Genomic DNA, 12,877 nt, shown 5'->3' with positions numbered 1-12,877 from the left:
GGGGGGAGGGTTAACAAGTGTCTGGAGGAAGTGTTCTGACTCCCTTCGGCCAACACCCCTAGCTGGGGCCCCCAGGACATGCTTGGGCATCCCGAGCGGTAGTTACATCCCTGAATACCTTATTCTCCGAGTATGTCCTGCTTTGTTTTTTTTTCTGGTGTTAAAAATTATGATTTTTCTTAATCTCTAGCTTCTGAGGTTACCCTCTAGAGCTTCATTTTTATCTCCCGGACACTTGACATTTCAAACGTTTATATCAGTATCAGATTATACAAATAAAAACCGCTTTACAAAAGGGGAATAGAGAAAAAAAGGCAAATTAAGGATGATCAACTTATGCTTTAATGTAAAATTCAGTAAAAGAGGCTCTGTAATGATTGTACTTAATATAGTGCTATTTGAGATACTGTTAAAGCATTTCCTAATTTTAATCACTTTATCTAAAACTTGTCAACTAGAAGGAATTACTGGTCTGTTCTAATGTCCGTTGCAAGTGAGCAATATGACTGGCACTAGACAGATACCTCAGTCATGGTGTAGAAGCAAGAACTCCTTTAGGGCAAAGCTGTGATGTGTCTTCATAGTTGTGATGTCTGAGGTCCTGAAAGGTTGATTTGACTAAAGGCCTCATGCAGGAAAGTCGATAGAAAAAATTGCCAGTGTTTTAAAATCGCCATTTTTGATAGCGTTGCTATCACAGTATACAGAAAGCCCCGAATACCAGTGATAGCAACATTTGAACAAATGGCGAGTAGCCGGCGCCGAGATGATCTGCCCTCGGAAAAGGGCTCACCCGGCGAGTTGATTCTGCTGGAGAGACATAGAGACACCTCTCTGCGCAAATCTCACCCGGAAAAAAAAAATATTTTAATTTCAATGTTATTACTAGTGTAGATGAGTAGGGTGTCTCCGGAGCAGAACCGCGTTGATTTCAGGTCCAGGGACCCTCTGCTTCCCGAGATACAGGCCCCGTTATGGGGTGTCGGTATCTCTCTGCATTGAAATGTCCCGGTCACGTGACGCGGGGCATTTACATGCACAGCAGAAACCGGCACTCTGCTCTGGAGACCCCCTGCTACAATACACTAGTAATAAAATGTAAATTAAAATATGTAATAACCACCAATACACAACCTACCCCCTGTGGCCCCACATAAAACCATTATTTATTTTTTTACACACGATCAATACCACAAACTAGCGGGGGTCACTGGGTGGTTCCTACGGGTGTCCGCAGGCCCCACAGGGCACCCCGTGGGCTTCCTACTGGTGTCTGGGGGCCTCTTGGATGGTCCTAATGAAGATCAAGGAGAGGTAACAAAATTCATCTCTTTAATCTTCCATCATCTTCTTCTTTCTTCATCTGTGATTATTTCTTGTTTTTCTTTATATTCTGTCTTTATCTTCATCTGTTAATCCAATAACCCCATGTTAAATCCACAATGTTGACCCAACGGCTTCTTGAGCTCAAATGAGACGTCACGGCCTTAAATATGGCCTGTGACGTCACATTTGGGCGGAAAATGGTTCACAAGCCATCTGATTGGCTGTGAAAACCATGTGTCCTTTTTTTTTTTTATGTGACATCATGAAAGAGACTGAAGCCTGCCAATCAGAATGGCTGTGCTTAATTTTCCTTTAACACGACGTCACAAAATAAAAAAATGCATTTTTTTTTCTAAGTGCCGTCTCGCCGCATCTCCGCAACTTCTCCCCACCTTCTTGCCAACTTTTTGTGGCTGGATGATTTGGAGAGGAAATCTCCTTTCTAGAGCAGCGATCAGCCTCGATAAGCTGATATGGGCTACTAGAAATGAGCAATAAGCGGCTTATCACCGCGCGTTTGGCGTGTTTTTTTTTCTTTTCAGAAAAAAAAATGATTTTTGCTCTTATCGACAGCTTATCAGGGCTTACTGAATCGATGTGGACTTTTTTGGCAATAAGCTGGCGATAAGGGGCTTATCGCTGCTTATAGCTTGAGGCCCTAAGTGAAATAAAACTTAGGAGATATACGGTACCAAGAACAGTTATTGTAGGGCAGAAACTATGTAGCCATGCTGTAAAATGGACTGCAGTTTCCTCTCCTGCTGGCAGTAAGGCCTGGTAAGTTACAGGGATGCCAGCAGTAATCATGGAGGTTTGCCCTCACACCCTGGTGAGGTGCCCTATGTGTGGATGGGAGTGGCTACATACTCTGAGTCCACCGTTAGTGACATCAGAGATGTGCCTGCCTCCAGAGAGATATAAGGCACAGCACTGCTCAAAGTTAGTGTTGTTGGAGTAAGGAGCATGTCTGCGTTGAGACCTGGGGAAAGAGGCCCGCTAGTGCTGTAACTAGTGGCCCCATTCTATATCAATCAGCATCAAGCTAGCAACGCCATACTGTGTCCAGGGACCTGGCACAGGGGTGATCTCCCTGAGGGGAGAGGGGATCCCACTCCATTGGGAGGGTGTACATCACTGCGAGGGGCAGCTAGCCCATACCGCAACTACAATAAAGATGCTCAAGTTCAACAAACCCTTGCTGTGTGGGAGTGAAGTTCTTGCACAGGAGGTGGCACCACAGAGGAGTTCCTCATCAGTTACATCTTCCTGCGGACGCAGAGATCCTGATGAGGTGGAGGCGCTGCACTGGATATAGGTAGGACTCATGAACATTACCTCAGCTGCCTGTCTGGGTGGACAATCCCCACACAACATCATGCGGGAGACTCAGGAGTCCTGTTGCCAACAGGTGCACCACCAGACACTACCATGTAATGGGGACTGGTTAGACCACAGGGGCCAATGTGTGATTGGGTGGGTCAGGCCAGGCCAGAAAATCCGTTACAACTATAACAGGTTTTTTTTGGGGGGGGGGGAAACACACCCTTCGTCAGGTATAGGTTTCTTCTCCCAAAACGTTGTGTTATCCTTTCTGCAATTATGTGGTGCAATAAATGTACAGCTATGCGCTGTTGAAGTGGCTTGAACCCTGCAGTGCAGCAGTCTGTCTTCGCAAACCTGTAAAGTAAGCCTTACGAAAGGTTTCTCAATGTTATATTTAACAACTTAAGTTATTTTCTGTTTACTGACAATTATTGAAAGGCTGACAGTTTTGAGCATTTCTATTGAGAGATGTCACACATTGAATACCTTATGGTGGGTACAAAAGTGACACAACCCCTCCAGTGTACAGCAAATACAAATGTCACTTGTGAGAGGGAGAGACTGAACACATTATTTTGTTCATCGCAGCCCAATGAGTTTTATTTTCATAGGGCAATAAACTAAAATCTCCTGGCTGGAAAAGAATGGTGCAAAAAAAATGATCAGATTGATCATATAAAAAGTCCCACTGGAAGCAATGCAGTTATCTGTGTGCTAGTATTGCTCCAGGTTAGAGACGTAATGAAAAAAGCTGTTATCCCAAGGTGTCTTAAAAATACAGGGCTCTTGTGATTGACACAAAGGGGGAGAATCATTAAGGGGGCTTTAAAGGGTATCGTACCTCAATCCGGCGATAAGTGCTATTATAGTGAAAGCTCTTGGAACAGAAATCATTGATTATATTTTAATTATCCCGCATGGAGCCTTAAAATGAAAGGGTCCATACAATGTGCTGGTGGGAGGGGAGTAATAAATGGGAGTATAAACCACAGAGAACTGTAAGCACAGAACCATAGCTTGACCTTGCTACTCGCAGTTTCATTAGTAATGACTCCAATCACGTGAGTGCAAGTTGCGTGCATGAAGCGGCCGCCATAGCCATCAGCGGAGGGGCCTCCTTACTGGGGGGCTAGTCTCTGCCTCTCAGGCCCACCCCCTCACCTCCCTCCCCTAGCCAGAGGTGGGGCTACAAAACAGGCTACTTAAAGCCCAGCTGGCGGGGAGCACGGCCTGTTTGTTGCCCGCCAGCCATTTGCAGTGAGTTTGACAGGGCCGCCAGCAGCGTCTGCAGGCAGTTGGAGACCAAGACGGACGCCCGCAGCAGTTGCGGGCAGCAGCAGGGCAAATTGTCCGCCTGCAGCGGTTGCAGGTTATAGAACAAAAAGGCCTCCTGTGGCGGTCGTGGGTAGTGTCGGTGCAAATCGGCCGTCTGCAGCGATTGCAGGTGGTGTGGGGAGTAGTCAGCGGCGCAGGGCGCCCCCGCTAGGATCGTAGCATTCTGGGCTGCAGGTGAGGCCCCGACGACGCGCAACTGGCAATTGAGGAAGACGAGACTCGGCCCAGATCGATCATGATGGCAGGGGTAAGTGGAACGGTTTATTTATGCTGCTTGACTAATGTTTGATTTAATAATGGGCAAATGAGCTATTATCCCTATCTGGATAATAGTTATTTTGCACATTACTGTACTGTATGTGTTTGGTGGGGGCAAAAAAAATTGCCGAGAAGCTCTGTTATCGCCGACTTATCAGGGTTTACTGAATAGCAGAAGGCATTTTTGGCAATAAGCTGGCGATAAGTGGCTTATCGCTGCTTACTGCATGAGGCCCTAGGTATGAACCAAAAGTCAAACATGGAGCTTTGTGTATACCTTTGGATGTCCTAATTCACTAATCAATGATGTAATACAAATAATTAGGGAATTGCCATTTCAGATTGTAGACTGAACTCTGGCGTTTATCATAATTTATGACACGATTAACACTAATCAGTTTCACATTCAACGCAAAAGCCAATTGACGAAGCTGATATACATTTTTACTGTATTCCTTTGATAAAAACATGCTGCAGAGGATAGAAAGTACAGACATCTACTGTAGTTACAAATTGAGATGTCAATGAAGAGCAAACAGCCTGCCAAAACAGCAGAAATTGTATTGCTTCCAGGTGACCAGCTTTTGACATGTATTCAATAGAACTAGTAATGAATAAAATGCCTCTGTAACAAGTCTCTCCCAGCAGGACCCTATTAGAGAACTCATGCGGTGGATATACCATGGCTGATGCTTATAGATAGCTACAGTAACCAACCAAATAGCCAACAAAATAACTTCATGTTGAAAACAACATTTCTGTACCTGGCCCTATGGAATTGTTCCAGGAGAAACCTTATACAAGCTTTCCAAACTGTACATTCACTTCTTGCATTTATCACACTATCATGTTAGTGAAAACACATTTTGGAGGCAGGGATATTTTGTCTGAACAAAAGAGCTTAACATATAACTGATGTATGTTTCCCTTCGGGGATTACACCACTGTTTAATTTACAGACTTCAGCAGAAGAGTATTCCCACCAGGAATTCTGAGCCACACAACACTTGTGAACGGAAAAAAACCTGTTTCTATTAAGAAATAATATGTGGTCTATGGGTTAACAAAGTATTGTGTCCTGTGCTGTTAGTGCAGCAAGCATGTTAGTCTGTGTTCTTTATTGAACACCAGTGCATTTGGAGCATACAACATTGATGTGACCTTTGCATTGAAGTAGTTATATAGGGAAGACAGGATGTAATGTTTTCATTTTATACATCCTTCACAAACTTATGTTTTATTTGAAAATGTACAACAATATTCCAAAGAAACATTTTATGTGTGCATTACTTACTCATTACAGGCTACAAATGAGGATGGACAAGTGTGTTTGTTTAGTTCCTGCGTGGATAAGGAAGTCATGTTAATAAAAAAGACTTTGGGGATCAATTAAAGGTTGAAGTTCGGTTCTAGTGCTTGGCAACTCTGCTTGGTAGAAATAAAAAACATAGGTATCACGTCTCTAGATTGAACGGCCATCACAATTATCACAAAGCAGAGCTAATATTTTGACGTTCAGAAAAATTCATAAGTTCATGCAGAGTTTTTACTGCATAATCTTTCAGATGAATCTCAAGCACTAATTAAAGGAAAATATGTGCTCATGTCTGGTGGAATGCTTTTCAAATATCTCTGAGCCAAACTTCATTATTCTGTTTTCAAGTGAAATTGAACTGATCTGAGCTAGTTGCTCCCTGGAAATAATAATCATAGAAAGGTTTACCCAGATTTTATTGTCCGTGCCAAACTCCAAAAACTTGCCTATGCTACCCTTAAGTGTACAAGTTATTGCTGATGTCTCCAATACATAAAATAACTCAGTATATGTTGTGACCCAGCCCTCTTATACAGTAAGTCAGCATTGTATAGTAAGTTGAAAATTTGCACCAATCTCTTTGACTTGGGGGTAATTTAATATACAGTTGGCCACAATCTCCAATTGAAGTCAATGGCAGTGTTTGGCATATAGCGGTGTGATTGGCTGCTCCGGAGCAGATTGAATAATGCCCTTAGTGGTAGGGAGACATTACATTTAATGTTCGAAGCAAAGAAAAAACATTGTACACGGAAAGATTACATGTAGCGTATTGCCGATTACTGAAATCAGAGCACATGTATATATATTCTGGGGGGAAAATGGTGACCGTCCACATTAAATCCTTTCATATAATAAATAGTTCTTATAAGATGACTGACACGCAGTGAACTTCTGTGCATGTGAGAATGCCCACATGAACCGCTCACTTCTAAGTTCAAAAACCAGATGACTGGAAAGTTTCTATTACCAAAAGTCATGGAATGACTCGAAACCCAAAGGGATCAACTTCAAAAATGAGTACATGCAGATCCATAATTCATAGCAGACCTCAAGAAAAACAGTGGATATATTCTCCAGAATACTGTATAATGTCCCCTGAATCATTAGGGATTTAATCCTGTCCTAGTTTATGGTGAGTACCAGAGTTGGGTGATTGTCTTAAAATTTGCTTTCTGTCATTTCTCTTCAATTTTCTCAATTTCATACTTTTTATGAAAAAGACATGCGGCTGATATTTCATGGCTTTAGAAAGCGGAATAGAGATATGTTTGGTTATTTTCTTTTTAATAATTTGAGCTGCTTTGCTAAAACACTTAACGCCAATAGTTCGATCAACATTTTTGTGGGTTTTTCAAATTTCATGGAAAGTTTGATCAAAAAAGCAGCAAAGCGAATCTCAGCAGGTTCACACGTCTCTAATGAATACCCAAAACAGATTATAAAGCAACTTTGTGACTATACCTTGCTCATGGAAACAAAAAGGTTAGGAAGTGTCACAGCTGCATTGTAAAGCATTTTGTTTCTCGTGAACTGCTTTGTAAGTCCTGTAAAATGTCAACATCTGACTCATTTGCCATTTTTACAAGAGAAGGAGATCTAATACTGGAAAATATGCGTAAAAATGTATAACACTCAAAGACATTAAACAGTTTCATTTAACATTTGTTTCCTATGTGCTGCACTGAAAACTCACTAGAGCACCTGCTGCCATACCCTGTAGGACGAAGTTTGAAGACTGTGAATAAGTTACTGTAGGCTTTGACAATACTGCCATCTGGTGTTCAATATAGGGAATGACTCTTCCTGTAATATTTACGGACATGTATTAAAATGATACTCCGCTTTTGCTGGTGTGAAAATAAATAAAGTTTCCAGTTTTGTTTACTATTTTAATTATTGGCATATTACAAAACCTAATGGTAGGGTGGGAGCAAAAAAACCTCTCCGTAAGGCTGATTACAATATGCTGCAAACCCTTCAGCACAAGTAAACATCTTCACAGCATATTAAATAAGGGCCATTGGGGCAAATGCATCAAGGGCCAGTACAGGTTTATCGCATCTGTTCAGCATTAACTCCCGTTGATTTAAATGGGAGTTAACGCCGGAACAGGTGCGATAACCCATACTAGTGCGCTTATAACTCACGTACAGTGGTAACACCCCAAAAAGTTTTATGAACTTTAAGGCAAATAAAAATATCACTTGTGAGCAAATACTGTACATGTCCCAGACAGGCAACTCTGCTTTTCACCATTATCTCCTCGCATACAATTCTTCCTGTGCAGCTAGGAATTCCGGGAAATGACATTCAAATGAGCACATAGAATGAAACATGAAAATAAAAAAGGGTGTATGTGCTGAGCATGCGCATTTTAAGTGAAATTTCGTTGTGTTTTGATTTTTATGATTTTGATTGAATGAAAGACTTTTGAGAGTATTTTGTCTTCATCAGAAATGTCCATAGTATCAGTTGGAATAGATGATAGAATTGACTTATGATAACTAGCAAAATTGGAGGACAGAGAGACTCCCTTCTGTGCTGCACTGAGAAGACACCCCAAGCCGGGCTTAAAACAAACTTTATTATAACTTAATAGATAAAAAAAATGTTAGTGTTGGAGTTGACGCAATATTGTGGACCAAAATATAGTAAAAAACAATTAAAACAAGGAGAGGCTTGGATGCTAATTAGAACGCAGAACAAAGTAATGGAATTTCACCTATTGCAATAATTAGTCGTTATAGTCATGCCATTGAATTGACTATAACTAAGATGATTCCATTAGGTGTATTTGAGCATCTAAGGAGAGTGGTGGATCAGTACGCAGCCCCAATTAATTTGTGGGTGTATCAAATAGAAAAATTATGATCAAAATATATAGATATATTCTTTATGTTGCTCTCTTGTGTTACAGCTACAAGCAGTGGACTCTAAACAGCCTTGATTTCCCAGGAGTCCAGGTTATCATTTATTTAACCTTTAGCTTGAGGCAAACAGCAAAAATAGATGAAAGTAGAGCATACACATTATGCAATTATCCAGATATGTAGGTTCTACTTGTATTGAACCTTGAAACCTTTAGTATCATTTGTAGAATGATTTCAACTGGATATTGCCAGGTCTATGAGTTCACAGTTGTAGAACATCTTAACCTGTATTGAAGATAGATGTATACAGTTAGGTCCGGAAATAATTGGACAATGATACAAGTTCTGTTATTTTGGCTGTGTACCAAAATAAATTCAAGTTACCGTTAAATAATGAATATGGGCTTAAAGTGCAGTCTATCAGCTTTAATTTGAGGGTATTCACATCCAAATTGGAGGAAGGGTTTAGGAATTACATCTCTTTAATATGTAGCCCCCTCTTTTTCAAGGGACCAAAGGTAATTGGACAATTGACTCAAAAGCTGTTTCATGGACAGGTATGGGCTATTCCTTCATTATTTCATCATCAATTAAGCAGGTAAAAGGTCTGGAGTTGATTCCAGGTGTGGCATTCACATTGGAAGCTGTTGCTGTGAACCCACAACATGCGGACAAAGAAGCACTCAATGCAAGATAAACAGGGCATCCTTAGGCTGAAAAAAAAGAAAATCCATTAGAGAGATAGCAGGAACATTAGGAGTGCAAAATCAACAGTTTGGTACATTCTGAGAAAAAAAAGAATGCACTGGTTAGCTCTGCAACACAAAAAGGCCTGGACGTCCACGGAAGATAACAGTGGTGGATGATCGTAGGATCCTTTCCATGGTAAAGAAAAACCCCTTCACAACATCCAGCCAAGTGAAGAACACTCTCCAGAAGGTAAGCATATCATTATCCAAGTCCACCATAAAGAGAAGACTTCACGAGAGCAAATACAGAGGGTTCACCACAAGGTGCAAACCTTTCATAAGCCTCAAGAATAGAAAGGCCAGATTAGACTTTGCCAAACAATATCTAAAAAAGCCAGCCCAATTCTGGAACAGCATTCTTTGGACAGATGAAACTAAGATCAACCTGTACAGAATGATGGGAAGAAAAAAGTATGGAGAAGACTTGGAACGGCTCATGATCCGAAGCATACCACATCATTTGTAAAACACAATGGAGGCAGTGTGATGGCATGGGCATGCATGGCTTACAATGGCACTGGGTCACTAGTTTTTATTGATGATGTGATAGAAGACAGAAGCAGCCGGTTGAATTCTGAAGTGTATAGGAATATATTGTCTGCTCAGATTCAGCCAAATTCAGCGAAGTTGATTGGACGGCGTTTCACTTTACAGATGGACAATGACCCAAAACATACTGCGAATGCAACCCAGGAGCTTTTTAAGGCAAAGAAGTGGAATATTCTGCAATGGCCGAGTCAATCACCTGATCGAGCATGCATTTCACTTGCTGAAGACAAAACTTAAGGCAGAAAGACCCACGAACAAACAACAACTGAAGACAGCTGCAGTAAAGGCCTGGCAAAGCCTCACAAAGGAGGAAACCCAGCGTTTGATGATGGCCATGCGTTCCAGACTTCAAGCAGTCATTGCCTGCAAAGGATTCTCTACAAAGTATTAAAAATTAACATTTTATTTATGATTGTGTTAATTTGTCCAATTATATTTGAGCCCCTGAAATAAGGGGACTGTGTATGAAAATGGTTGCAATTCCTAAACATTTCATGATATTTTTGTTCAACCCCTTGAATTAAAGCTGAAAGTCTGCACTTCTATTGCATCTCGGTTGTTTCATTTCAAATCCATTGTGATGGTGTACAGAGCCAAAATTATGAAAATTGTGTCAGTGTCCAATTATTTCCGGACCTAACTGTAGCGCGATCCGCTACAATACGGTCTGAGCGTGGCTCCTGATTATTAAAAAACATCTCAATTTTTTTTTAAACATTTAATGCTTTATCACACAAACACGCACGCACGCACACACAGGAATCGAATCACAATTCTCTACCTGCTACGCCACAGGATTGGTGTGATAAAACAGACTCTATAAATATACTCAAAATCTACAGCACCGTGCAGTGGACTATGATGACATCACACAAACCCTGTGGCTTGCAGGTAGAGAATTGGTACTGGCATATGAAAAGTCCTGGGTTCAATTCCTGTATGATATAATTTATAAATTATTCGTTTATATAATAATTTATACATTATAAAATAATAATTTATAATTTATAAATTATACATTATAATTAAAATTAAAATAATTTATAAATTATTATTTTATTTTTAATTATAATGTATAATTTATCAATTATTACTTTATTTATTTTATAATTGATAAATTACTATATAAAAAATAATAACGATTCACCTGTTAGGCTTCATTGGGGGTGATAAACATTGAAACTGTTGTGCGCTCTGGTATGTAGTCTCTGCACCCGTAGGTGTCAATGAAAGCCACTAGGGAGCAGAGTGTGAGAGACAAATGTTGACCACTGGGGTGGATCGGGGCTGGGAGGGAAATCCCTTACCTCTAGATGCTCCGATCTGGGTCCATTCTCTCCTTGACTCCGCTACTCCTGCGTGCAGCCGTAGAAATGTAGAGCAGCTTGGGAAGAGGTGCAACGCCACTGCAAGCGGCAAAGATCCAGACGACTTCCGGTTTGTAGAAAAAAAATGTATTCCACCTTCACACACAAACAGAACCAGGCTACACCTCGATCTCCCCCTCAACGCGTTTCACGCTATAGAACAGCGCTTCATCTTGGAGTCCCCACTCTGTTATATATATATATATATATATATATATATATATAACAACATTACCATTCTCACGTCCATTAAAGGAAGACTGCACTCAGATCAGTATAGGCAAAAAAAGTCTGTATTAGGCATCAATACAAAATGAACAGCCCATATCCAAGTGGCCCATTATAAGTGGCATGACTACTGAACAACTGAAGTTTAAAAGGAAGGAACTCTTACCCTAATGGATCTTATCCTTCTTCTCTCCTCAGGTAAAATCCATCTCTAAATCCTCATTGAAGCCTCTGCTGTGTGTATTGTATAGTATATGCAAGTGATCCAATGCTAGGTAAAATCCATCTCTAAATCCTCATTGAAGCCTCTGCTGTGTGTATTGTATAGTATATGAAAGTGATCCAATGCTAGGTAAAATCCATCTCTAAATCCTCATTGAAGCCTCTGCTGTGTATATTATATAGTATATGCAAGTGATCCAATGCTAGGTAAAATCCATCTCTAAATCCTCATTGAAGCCTCTGCTGTGTGTATTATATAGTATATGCAAGTGATCCAATGCTAGGTAAAATCTATCTCTAAATCCTCATTGAAGCCTCTGCTGTGTGTATTATATAGTATATGCAAGTGATCCAATGCTAGGTAAAATCCATCTCTAAATCCTCATTGAAGCCTCTGCTGTGTGTATTATATAGTATATGCAAGTGATCCAATGCTAGGTAAAATCCATCTCTAAATCTTCATTGAAGCCTCTGCTGTGTGTATTATATAGTATATGCAAGTGATCCAATGCTAGGTAAAATCCATCTCTAAATCCTCATTGAAGCCTCTGCTGTGTGTATTATATAGTATATGCAAGTGATCCAATGCTAGGTAAAAACCATATTTGAATGCTGTTTTCTGTCTACCCCTAATCAAATTAAGTGTTGCCACCTAGGCAGGGAACACCCTGTGTAGAAAACCATTTGTTTGAATGTGCCTCAGATGTGCTAATTAAGCAGACACAACCACACTGTCAGGTGACTTGTTAGGCCTATATAAACCCAGTCAGAACAGCTAGTCTGCCTGCAGCCCATATCCAAGTGGCCCATTATAAGTGGCATGACTACTGAACAACTGAAGTTTAAAAGGAAGTACAAAAGGAGTGAGGAAGAAGTAGACACCCCATCTGGCCCTGATTCCTGCATTTGAACTACGCTGGAAAGGAGGATACAGTATCATCTATACCAGACTGCATCATTACTGCTGTGATGCTGCCTTTACCATTTATATTTGCTGTGACTTCACTTCTTCTCAAATTATGCACTTCTTTTTACCAGCCTCAGTATGTCTCTTACTCTATTCATATATCTCCATCTCTGCTTCCTACCCCATTTCTCAGTTCACATGAACTCCTTTCTTACCTGCGTCCTCTGACACCACACAGCTATATCCCCTGCACTAAAACACACCCCTACAAATCCTCCTCACACATCCTCTTTCTATCCATGCTTCTCCTCCTTGCTTCTGGGGATATCTCTCCCAATCCTGGTCCCTGTCTTATTCCTACTTGCTCTCGTCCTCGCCTCCCACATGCAACTTCTACTCCTTCTGGTGTCAACCCCTCCAACCTC

General features: G+C 40.8%; 1 long non-coding RNA gene across 1 annotated transcript in view; it reads left to right on the top strand.

Annotated features, from left to right (window-relative positions):
* Window positions 1–12,186, top strand: part of LOC142492068 (uncharacterized) — a 32,137-nt gene extending 19,951 nt beyond the window's left edge. Inside the window, exon 3 of the long non-coding RNA XR_012800709.1 lies at window positions 11,522–12,186. This is a non-coding gene — a long non-coding RNA (uncharacterized LOC142492068). The remainder of the gene's footprint in view (window positions 1–11,521) is intronic.
* Window positions 12,187–12,877: the final 691 nt, after the last annotated feature.

This window comes from Ascaphus truei, chromosome 4 (genome assembly GCF_040206685.1).
Source record: "Ascaphus truei isolate aAscTru1 chromosome 4, aAscTru1.hap1, whole genome shotgun sequence".
In the NCBI taxonomy this organism is placed as follows: Eukaryota; Metazoa; Chordata; class Amphibia; order Anura; family Ascaphidae; genus Ascaphus; species Ascaphus truei.
The sequence above is the reverse complement of the archived record's forward strand: the minus strand, read 5'-3'. Positions and strand labels throughout refer to the sequence as shown.